The sequence below is a fragment of the Alosa pseudoharengus genome, unplaced genomic scaffold (assembly GCF_046254945.1).
Source record: "Alosa pseudoharengus isolate Yale_2024_CS ecotype anadromous, Long Island Sound unplaced genomic scaffold, YU_APseudo_1.1 YU_APseudo_1.1_scf_5, whole genome shotgun sequence".
In the NCBI taxonomy this organism is placed as follows: domain Eukaryota; kingdom Metazoa; phylum Chordata; class Actinopteri; order Clupeiformes; family Clupeidae; genus Alosa; species Alosa pseudoharengus.
Window position 1 is genome coordinate 43,068,311 of NW_027468837.1, and position 11,868 is coordinate 43,080,178.

Here is an 11,868-nt window from a genome sequence, read left to right on the forward strand (position 1 = left end):
CACTTCCACAGACAAGTCAGAGTCTTTCTGAAATCCAAATATTACACAGGGCTGCAGACATATTGAGGAAAAGCATGGATCAGGTACAGCATGACAGTGAGTAATATGTCAGCAGTGACTGTCTATTATGTTTCCAATGCAGCAAGTATGTACCCAACATCCTGTATGACTTTGTGAACTGTTGTGTTGATTAACATGTTATCAAAGAGTGGATTGTCCGCACACTTGCTCCCATCAGGAATTTTTATTGAGTTTCACCCGTGTGTAACGTTTCGAGCTAAACGCTCTTCATCAGACTTGAATATCAGACAGACAGTCGCCATATTTAAACAAGTACAAAAGGTCACATGACCCATCAGAGTGATATATTTAGATAGATTTACAAAACACTTATATATACATATATCCACAACGTCATAATATCTACAAAACATGCACTTATAGAAAAACATTTATATACTATACTTTGTAAAAACAATTTATTTATATAAAAAAGTACAAGCTTCCACCCTATCAGAGTACTTGGCTGTGTATCAGGCCGCATTAGGCCGTCATAATAAGTAAACATGATATTGGCGTCTATTCAGTCTACAGGTTACTAATCATACATTTCTATAAAGGAGACTACATTCACATTTAGAAAATATAATATATAATCATATCCAAAGAGCACTTCACACCGTCGAGTCGAGACATATCACAAAATCAGTTACAGAAAAGGCCTAATACTGAAGTCTTCATTTAAACCTTTAGGTGCCATTGTATCCAGTGTGTAAATCCAGTACAGTTCACGTTTGAGAAGTAGAGTGTCAATATGCCCCCCCCTCCGGGGACTCTTAATAGATTCTATTCCGATGTATTTTAGAGAAGCCACATTATGTCTAGCCTCTTTGAAGTGAACTGCCACTGAACTTTTCATATCCTGATTACGAATTGCGGATCTGTGTTCTGTTATCCTGGTTTTGAGTGCTCTTGTGGTTTTGCCCACATAGGCCAATCCACAGGGGCAAAACAGCATATATATTAAATTTTTTGTTTGACATGAGATGATGCCCTTAATTTTGTACTTTTCTCCTGTGTGGGGGTGATTGAATGTGTGTGTTTTGTATGTGAAGTTGCATTGTTGACAATTTCCACATTTATAGTTTCCCGATTTGACATTGCTGAGAAAGTGTGTAGGGGGAGGAGGTGGTAAGTCCGCCCTAACAAGCATGTTACGGAGGTTTGGCTGTCTCTTATAGACAACACGTGGTGGTCCTTGAAAGATCTGTCTCAGTGTTGGGTCTGTATCCACAATATGCCAATGTTTTTTAATAGTCCGTTCGATATCTTTGGCGATGGGAGAGAACTGGACACAGCAAGTAATCCTAGGCACTTGATTCTGGGCTCTTTTCCTGCTCAGACTCTCGGATTGGGACATTTTATCAAATCTATTAGAGGCTTCTGTGATCCAGTGTTCTTTGTATCCCCTTGTTCTGAATCGATCTTTTAGTATGGTAGATTGGATCTGATAGTCCTCATCTGAACTACAAATTCTCCTGATTCTATTGAACTGTGATATAGGGAGGTTTTTCTTAAGCGACGTTGGGTGATATGACTCCCCATGAAGTAAAGAGTTTCTATCGGTGCTCTTACGATACAGATCAGTTTTTAGAGTATTTCCTTCCCTTATTACTAAGATGTCCAAAAAGTTCATTTTTGACTCATCCGCAGACATGGTGAAATTTAGATGTTGATTACTTTCACACATGTATTTATGAAATTCTTTTAGTTGGGTCTCATCCCCTTCCCATATGAAAAAAATATCGTCCAAGTACCGTTTCCAATAGGATATGTTCTGTATGTAGGGATTCTTTTGTGTGTCGAAGATCACCTCTGATTCGAACAGTCCCACGTAGAGAGATGCAAAGCTAGGAGACATTTTAGATCCCATCGCCACACCAGAGATCTGGAGATAGAAATCAGTGCCAAATAAGAAATAGTTACATGTTAGGACACACTCAGTCAGATCAAGAAGGCATTCAGTTTTTGGGCTATTGATAGACCTTTTTTCCAAGAAAGATTTTGTAGCCTGTAAACCACCCTGGAAAGGGACATTTGTGTATAAAGACTCAATGTCCATTGTTACCAGGAATTGTTGGGAATTTTTCAATTTTACAGACTGGATCATTTTGATAAAGTCCATGGAGTCTTTCACATATGAAGGGAGCGAGACGACCAAAGATTGTAAAGTATGGTCTACAAATGATGAGATTTTTTCAGTCAGGGAGCCAATAGCCGCAACAATGGGGCGTCCAGGTGGTGTATCTGTAAATACTTTATGGATTTTAGGGAGAGTGTAGAAGACTGGTGTAATAGGGTAATCCACCTTCATGTATGCATGTTCATGTTTGTTTATATGTCCCATCTCCATTTGTTGGTTTAATTTCTCATGCAGCTGGTTCCTGAATTTCAAGGTAGGGTCAGATTCCAATTTCCTATAAAATTTGGAGTTTTTCAGCTGGTTCTGTATTTCACTCCCGTAACAATCACGGTTTAAGATCACAATAGCCCCGCCTTTATCTGCACTTTGAATAATCAAATCTTTATCCTCTTGTAACGTCCTCAATTCTTGCCTTTGAATTCTAGTTAAGTTATTTCTAACTTTATAATCTGTTTTGTTGCGTGTTGCAGTCGTTAAGTCATGTTCAACCAATCTGCAAAATGTATCCAGAGAAGGGTTTCTATGTTTTGGAGGTATAAAGTAGGATTTACCTCTGAATCGAGTCCTCGATTGCATTGACGTGTGTTCAGGTTCATCTTGGGATGATTGTGAGGATCCCGTAGTACCAACAGATGATGTAGGCTGTAGCATTGACGTCGATATATCCACCTCCACCTGGAGGGCGGTAACTTCGTTAGAACCAGTAGGCCTACTAGAGCCAGCGTTGTCATAGGATAAAGTAGGCCTAGATGTGTTGCCATTAAAGAATTCCTTAAGCCTCAGGTTACGAAAGAATCGTTGTATATCTATGTAGGTGTTAAAGTCATTGCATTGAGTTGTCGGAACAAAAGACAGGCCTTTTGAAAGGACTGAACTACAAGTATCTGAAATGGGCTTACCCGATAAGTTGATCACGTTCAACTCCTGTGTAGGCTCCGAGTTGCATATCGATTTCTTCGAGGGTCTTTTGCCGCGTCGACATTTCTTTTTGCCGTGTTTTCTTTGTAATTTTGTTTCGGGGGTCTTCCCGGATACGGATACAGACGGGGACACACAAGAAACTGGCACTCCTTCTCATCCCGTGACTCGGAATCTAGCGCAAATGCGGATGATGCACATGTTCCTTTTTTAGGACAGAAACAGGGCAAGCTGAAAGGAAGACCCCCGAAACAAAATTACAAAGAAAACACGGCAAAAAGAAATGTCGACGCGGCAAAAGACCCTCGAAGAAATCGATATGCAACTCGGAGCCTACACAGGAGTTGAACGTGATCAACTTATCGGGTAAGCCCATTTCAGATACTTGTAGTTCAGTCCTTTCAAAAGGCCTGTCTTTTGTTCCGACAACTCAATGCAATGACTTTAACACCTACATAGATATACAACGATTCTTTCGTAACCTGAGGCTTAAGGAATTCTTTAATGGCAACACATCTAGGCCTACTTTATCCTATGACAACGCTGGCTCTAGTAGGCCTACTGGTTCTAACGAAGTTACCGCCCTCCAGGTGGAGGTGGATATATCGACGTCAATGCTACAGCCTACATCATCTGTTGGTACTACGGGATCCTCACAATCATCCCAAGATGAACCTGAACACACGTCAATGCAATCGAGGACTCGATTCAGAGGTAAATCCTACTTTATACCTCCAAAACATAGAAACCCTTCTCTGGATACATTTTGCAGATTGGTTGAACATGACTTAACGACTGCAACACGCAACAAAACAGATTATAAAGTTAGAAATAACTTAACTAGAATTCAAAGGCAAGAATTGAGGACGTTACAAGAGGATAAAGATTTGATTATTCAAAGTGCAGATAAAGGCGGGGCTATTGTGATCTTAAACCGTGATTGTTACGGGAGTGAAATACAGAACCAGCTGAAAAACTCCAAATTTTATAGGAAATTGGAATCTGACCCTACCTTGAAATTCAGGAACCAGCTGCATGAGAAATTAAACCAACAAATGGAGATGGGACATATAAACAAACATGAACATGCATACATGAAGGTGGATTACCCTATTACACCAGTCTTCTACACTCTCCCTAAAATCCATAAAGTATTTACAGATACACCACCTGGACGCCCCATTGTTGCGGCTATTGGCTCCCTGACTGAAAAAATCTCATCATTTGTAGACCATACTTTACAATCTTTGGTCGTCTCGCTCCCTTCATATGTGAAAGACTCCATGGACTTTATCAAAATGATCCAGTCTGTAAAATTGAAAAATTCCCAACAATTCCTGGTAACAATGGACATTGAGTCTTTATACACAAATGTCCCTTTCCAGGGTGGTTTACAGGCTACAAAATCTTTCTTGGAAAAAAGGTCTATCAATAGCCCAAAAACTGAATGCCTTCTTGATCTGACTGAGTGTGTCCTAACATGTAACTATTTCTTATTTGGCACTGATTTCTATCTCCAGATCTCTGGTGTGGCGATGGGATCTAAAATGTCTCCTAGCTTTGCATCTCTCTACGTGGGACTGTTCGAATCAGAGGTGATCTTCGACACACAAAAGAATCCCTACATACAGAACATATCCTATTGGAAACGGTACTTGGACGATATTTTTTTCATATGGGAAGGGGATGAGACCCAACTAAAAGAATTTCATAAATACATGTGTGAAAGTAATCAACATCTAAATTTCACCATGTCTGCGGATGAGTCAAAAATGAACTTTTTGGACATCTTAGTAATAAGGGAAGGAAATACTCTAAAAACTGATCTGTATCGTAAGAGCACCGATAGAAACTCTTTACTTCATGGGGAGTCATATCACCCAACGTCGCTTAAGAAAAACCTCCCTATATCACAGTTCAATAGAATCAGGAGAATTTGTAGTTCAGATGAGGACTATCAGATCCAATCTACCATACTAAAAGATCGATTCAGAACAAGGGGATACAAAGAACACTGGATCACAGAAGCCTCTAATAGATTTGATAAAATGTCCCAATCCGAGAGTCTGAGCAGGAAAAGAGCCCAGAATCAAGTGCCTAGGATTACTTGCTGTGTCCAGTTCTCTCCCATCGCCAAAGATATCGAACGGACTATTAAAAAACATTGGCATATTGTGGATACAGACCCAACACTGAGACAGATCTTTCAAGGACCACCACGTGTTGTCTATAAGAGACAGCCAAACCTCCGTAACATGCTTGTTAGGGCGGACTTACCACCTCCTCCCCCTACACACTTTCTCAGCAATGTCAAATCGGGAAACTATAAATGTGGAAATTGTCAACAATGCAACTTCACATACAAAACACACACATTCAATCACCCCCACACAGGAGAAAAGTACAAAATTAAGGGCATCATCTCATGTCAAACAAAAAATTTAATATATATGCTGTTTTGCCCCTGTGGATTGGCCTATGTGGGCAAAACCACAAGAGCACTCAAAACCAGGATAACAGAACACAGATCCGCAATTCGTAATCAGGATATGAAAAGTTCAGTGGCAGTTCACTTCAAAGAGGCTAGACATAATGTGGCTTCTCTAAAATACATCGGAATAGAATCTATTAAGAGTCCCCGGAGGGGGGGGCATATTGACACTCTACTTCTCAAACGTGAACTGTACTGGATTTACACACTGGATACAATGGCACCTAAAGGTTTAAATGAAGACTTCAGTATTAGGCCTTTTCTGTAACTGATTTTGTGATATGTCTCGACTCGACGGTGTGAAGTGCTCTTTGGATATGATTATATATTATATTTTCTAAATGTGAATGTAGTCTCCTTTATAGAAATGTATGATTAGTAACCTGTAGACTGAATAGACGCCAATATCATGTTTACTTATTATGACGGCCTAATGCGGCCTGATACACAGCCAAGTACTCTGATAGGGTGGAAGCTTGTACTTTTTTATATAAATAAATTGTTTTTACAAAGTATAGTATATAAATGTTTTTCTATAAGTGCATGTTTTGTAGATATTATGACGTTGTGGATATATGTATATATAAGTGTTTTGTAAATCTATCTAAATATATCACTCTGATGGGTCATGTGACCTTTTGTACTTGTTTAAATATGGCGACTGTCTGTCTGATATTCAAGTCTGATGAAGAGCGTTTAGCTCGAAACGTTACACACGGGTGAAACTCAATAAAAATTCCTGATGGGAGCAAGTGTGCGGACAATCCACTCTTTGATAGCCTAGCACTTTTTGTCCAGCACCTGCCTTGGATGTGCGCACCAACATACTACTTTTCATTTGTGTTGATTAACATGCCCACAGAAATGACCAAACATGTGATGATGACCCAGCTTCAAAGGAGAATCTGTGTGTTATCGCAATTTGTCATGATCTCATTGAACAGAGCTGTCACATCCATACGCCAATCACACTGGGACTTCCCATTTTGATACATCATGAGTTTGGTAGTAAGACAGTCATCAATGAGCTCAGTGCAATGGGGCACTGTGTTTCCTATACAGATGTTAGGCACTTCTCACATCTTTTGCAGCAGACCAGATATCAAGGACAGAGAGTGGTGTCTACATGCCAACTGGCCCCACTGGAGTTGCTGAACATGGAATTTGTGATGCAGCCATCAGCAACTTTGACCAAAATCAAGACACCCTGGATGTGAAGCGTAAAAGAATGGACAAAATGTACCTGTATACAAGTTTATCTCCATCCATTCATATCAATCGTGTTTAAGGTGATGAGGGACCTCTAAACCTGAGGGAACCTGTGCTAGGCATTTATCTGCTGTGGAGACTTGGCCTCTTTGGAACACAACAGACATCATAGCATGAGTTGTACACTTCCCATCCAGGGTATCTTCATTTTGGTAAAAGTTGTCGATGGCTGCATCAACAATTCCATGTTTAGCAACTCAAGTGAGAACAGTTGGGATGTAGACACCACTGTCCTTGATCTGTATTTCTTGTGTTGACACACCTTCTTGCTCAGCAATGGTCTTTAGTATGTTCTCATAGCTATCAGTCAAATAGTTGAGAGTCCTCACTTTCCTACCTTTGGACAATACTGTTTTATCAATGTCTTCAGTGAGCTTAATAAAGGCTTTGTTATAGACATTGGTCTGCTTTTTTATTCTTTTCTATGGCTTCTGCTATATTTCATTTAGAGATGTAGTGTGCAAGGCATTTTATAGTATTTGGTATCATATGCAAAGAGATCTGGGCATGAAAGAATTTGAAGATGTACATCTTCATCAAGCCTTTCAGAAGCTGCCCGAAGGACCTTGTCTCTGGTACTTGCGACTGTTCCAGTTGAAATTGCTGTCAGAGGTTCTGGTTTAGAGCTGACCTTCCCACAGATAAAAAACAATCTCTCTGTATTGGAAATTATGTTGTATCAGCCCTACTCAGCCTTCTTGGTGCAGATGTGCTCTCACTCTCAACATTTGCAACTTGCTGCTGCTCACTGATTTTTGTCTTACTGCAGTAGTTCGCTATACATGATACATGATACATGATATGAAACTTTGATTTTGGAGGAAATATCATCTGTATATAGAGCCAGAGTTTTATGGACATCACCATCTCTCTCTCTGCTGAGCAAGGGTAAGTATGCGTTAGAGGCCTTCTACTGTGGGGTTTTGGACATATATAGGGATCTTTTTTCTTGCCCTTTTCAAAATGTTTCCCACAAGCTTTGGATCCAATGTCTGTAAGACATTCTCTACAATTCAAGAGACTAGTGAAATCATTGAAATGCAAATTAAGTTCAATTACACATGCAACATTGGTCAGAGGGCTAAGTACTTTCTTAGTTAGGGATAGTAGTTTCTACAATTAACTGTTTAGCTACTTAGGGGTGAAGTAAGCAGTGTAGGCTCTAATGTCCACTACTGGTCTGGACAGACAAAAGCTAACCATATTATTGTCCATTATTCAGTAATGACTTGACCAAAACAAAATGCAAGTGAATGTAAATATTTTAATAAAGGTGTTCCATTCCAATTTTAACCTGATTCAATTGGATCTGTGTTTCATATGAAATGTATCATTATTAAATGTAAATATAGAGCAGCACTTACCTTGCAGTAACAATGAATTTGTCAACATTCTTCTCACCACTGATAATGTGATTTGGACTTGAGACTGTATTTTGCCAGTGTTTCATTTTGGACACCTCATACATTGAGTGACAGAACACCCTAACTTGTCATACTATATGTATATATTTGGTATTGTTGGATTCAGTACAACCCCACCCTTCCAACAAGCCATCATATGTGTTTCTAAGATAATCCCTGGTAAAGCAGCTAAAGTAAATGAAAACATTCTGCATAGATATTCATTTTTTACATGTCCACTTATTTTAGGTGTATGTTTACATGTCTTTATTCATTCCATACATCAAGATATTCACATCCAGTCTTTTCTACTAGGTAAAGCAACTTCCTGACTACACACATGCCAAGTTTCAAAGTTCTCAGAGCTTGTGTGATTGATCTGCACTAGTTTATATGCCTTAACTCCCATACGGACAGGCTATATTTTAGTCCTTTTTTGGTTTTGGAGTGTATAACAATATCTGTTAATTTAACAATCTTAGCAGTAAAATATTTTTAGCCAAGAATCCATTTCATATATGGGAGACCTTAGAGATGAGGAAAAACATTGTTGGGTTTAGTTCTACCTCCGGTAGGGGTATCTCAAAAATGTGGGGCCATTGTCACTAGCCTATATGTAATCACATCCTGGTGAAGACTGTCCTGTATTACCTAAAGCCATTTTAAGTTCTGATAAATTAAATTCAGCATCTAATATAGACATATTTCCCTCTCTGGAATTAAGAATGTCTTTATTAGCATTTAGAATCTCTATCTTTCTTTTCTTAAAACACCCATCCATATGACTACCTTTATGAATCTCTGCAAATTTGTATCCAAGTAAATTGGCTTTCTCCTTATCTGAAATTGCTTAATTTTGTTTTCACAGATCAGTGGTCTGAGCAGCACTTAAGGACCAGCTGTTACTGCACGGCCCTTTCTGATGACTCAGCAGATCAGGTGCCACTGCACGGCCGTTTCTGATGACTCAGCAGATCAGGTCTCTGCCTATCTGGAAAAGGGCCGACAACGTCAAACAGTGGTCCCACTTAAGGCCAGTAATGTTATTCTGGCAGAGAGCCATGTAGAATGCTGCCCCCAGCCACACTGCCCTCTGCTGGCTGAGGTGGGTACATCTACATTTCATTAACAAGCCCTCAAATGACAGGCATCGTTTCCTAAGGTCACCGCTACTGTACGTCATTGAACTCTGCAGAAATACTGTTCCAATGTCAAGCATCTGTCAAAGTCTACCAAGCCGAAGTACTGTTCCCATGGCAACATGTCAAGCGTCCGTCAAAGTCTACCAAGGATCCATGTGAATATCCTCATCGTGCTCAGAACTAACCTGGCCCTAGCCAGATGAATGTCGTTCCGCTTAGCTCCGCCTAGCTTCACTCACATCCATCTGGAACCTCTTCCATTGAGAGTGATTTCTTTAACCAACTTTATGGTTTAGCCAATCAGGACGCAGGGCGGGAGTTTCATAGATGTGACATAGCGTAGAAGCGACTGTGAGACTGTTATCAGTGTCACGGGTTGGCTTCGATGTGAGTGGTTGAAGTAGCACGTCAATAGATGACGGACAAGTGGCTTATTCAATCATATGCAAGCATTTTTTGATTAGGTCCAGCCTTCTGAAGCAACACTTCAATGGATCGGTTCCAGATGGATGAGTGGAGCTAGGCGGAGCGAAATTCATCTGGCTAGGGCCAGGTTAGCTCAGAACACCCACAATCCTGTGCACACTTTTATGGAGGATGTAAAATCTGTACTAAACAAGACAGTTCACTATGTATTTACATGTAAACGTTGTCCTATTGTCACTATGTAAAGTAGCCTAAATGAAGTATGGGCTCAGGTCATTTGACAACTTTGAACTCTCACACCGTAATCATGTAAAGAAGGCATTTAGGAAAGGTATTTAAACCTTTTAAATGAGAGCGATGAAGAGCTAATTAGTACAACTTTCTTTTTACAAATTTGCTTAATGATTGCTGCTCTGTGGTTTACTTAAGCAAACAAATCAAACATGTTTATAAACATTTAATATAAATTGTATAAATATTTAATTTATTGACGTGGTACAATGACAGTGGTGCATTCATTGTTTTTCAAAAAAAAAGTGGGCAGGAGGCATGATTTTCAAAACGCACACCTGCAGCTTTCTACACACTCGCTAGTCTGTCCCATTGTGTGTTTTCCAAAAGCTAAGAAGCCTTGCCTCATCTTTGAAGGATTTGAAGGGCTCAGTTCTACCGAGCAAGATTCCTTGAGGATCCTTGACTTTGAGAAACAGCCCGTATTTAGTATCTACAGGACAGTGAACACAAGAGAGGGAAGTCGAACTCATGCCTTTTCCCATTTCCACAAAGACCAAAATAACAATGATTCAGCATTGCAATGTTTATATATTCTAAATATAGATCATCGTCACAATTATTGGGTTGAACATGCACAGTGGTCTCATTGTAAGGACCCTGTTAGGAGGCACCAAGGCACAGTTAAGTACATGCCCCCATCGCATAGCTTGTAGGCACTTTGGCTGCTTTAGCCACTAGCCGTCAGACATCAGATTGTTTTCATGTTTTTTCCGACCAACAGTATTCTGTGAACATGATCAACTGAACTCTGTGTTAAAATGGCCGGAGTTCTCATTTAAGGTGATCTATTGGCAGAAATGGAAAATAGTATTCAGAGTATGCTTCATTAGGGCCTAATTACCTATATTCAGAGTATGTTTCATTAGGGCATCCTTACCTGTAAATGAATAGTATTCAGAGTATGCTTCATTAGGGCCTAATTACCTATATTCAGAGTATGTTTCATTAGGGCCTAATTACCTATATTCAGAGTATGTTTCATTAGGGCATACTTACCTGTAAATTAATAGTATTCAGAGTATGCTTCATTAGGGCATACTTACCTGTAAATGAATAGTATTCAGAGTATGCTTCATTAGGGCATCCTTACCTGTAAATGAATAGTATTCAGAGTATGCTTCATTAGGGCCTAATTACCTATATTCAGAGTATGTTTGATTAGGGCATCCTTACCTGTAAATGAATAGTATTCAGAGTATGCTTCATTAGGGCATACTTACCGTAAAACTCCAAATAATAGCCCGGGCTTTTATTTTCCCAAATCGCCAAACTGCACCGGCTAGTATTAGAGACAGGCGTCTATATGAGACAGGCCTTTAATTCCCTTTACACAAAACTTTTCCTCTGCAAAGATGGAAAATATTATCGAATTAATTATTTCAAACACACTGAATGTCTACCTATATGACTAGGCTATCTGATGACAATTACGGGTCATCATTCATTTAGTGTTGAGATGTTGTTCATTGAGTGAGATACAGTAAGATCCAAATAGCAGGATAGCCGAACAGATGAAACACGTTTTAATTAAACGTAATCTACAAAGAGATCGCATCACACTGAAAGCTCATATTTTGTCACTGGCAAATAGCCTATATCGGTCCTTTGTCAAATACAGTTGCATTATCAGCCCTGACCAAAACCGTTCAGGAATGATTTATGCAAAAGTGGAACGTGCTTAGTGTTTCATTCTCCCTCCTTTTTTGGCAGGAATGAAACAGC

At 39.5% G+C, this 11,868-nt stretch overlaps 2 long non-coding RNA genes across 2 annotated transcripts; one reads left to right on the forward strand and one right to left on the reverse strand.

Annotated features, from left to right (window-relative positions):
• Positions 1-229: 229 nt before the first annotated feature.
• LOC143104237 (uncharacterized) lies at positions 230-3,216 on the reverse strand. The gene is made up of 3 exons (XR_012983031.1): positions 3,103-3,216; positions 2,755-2,878; positions 230-1,948 (listed from the first exon to the last, which is right to left on the reverse strand). It is a non-coding gene; the product is annotated as an uncharacterized LOC143104237 (long non-coding RNA).
• Positions 3,217-3,253: 37 nt separating this feature from the next.
• Positions 3,254-6,360, forward strand: LOC143104220 (uncharacterized). Its single transcript, XR_012983024.1, has 3 exons — positions 3,254-3,487; positions 3,712-3,835; positions 4,642-6,360. It is a non-coding gene; the product is annotated as an uncharacterized LOC143104220 (long non-coding RNA).
• The last annotated feature ends 5,508 nt before the right edge of the window (positions 6,361-11,868 follow it).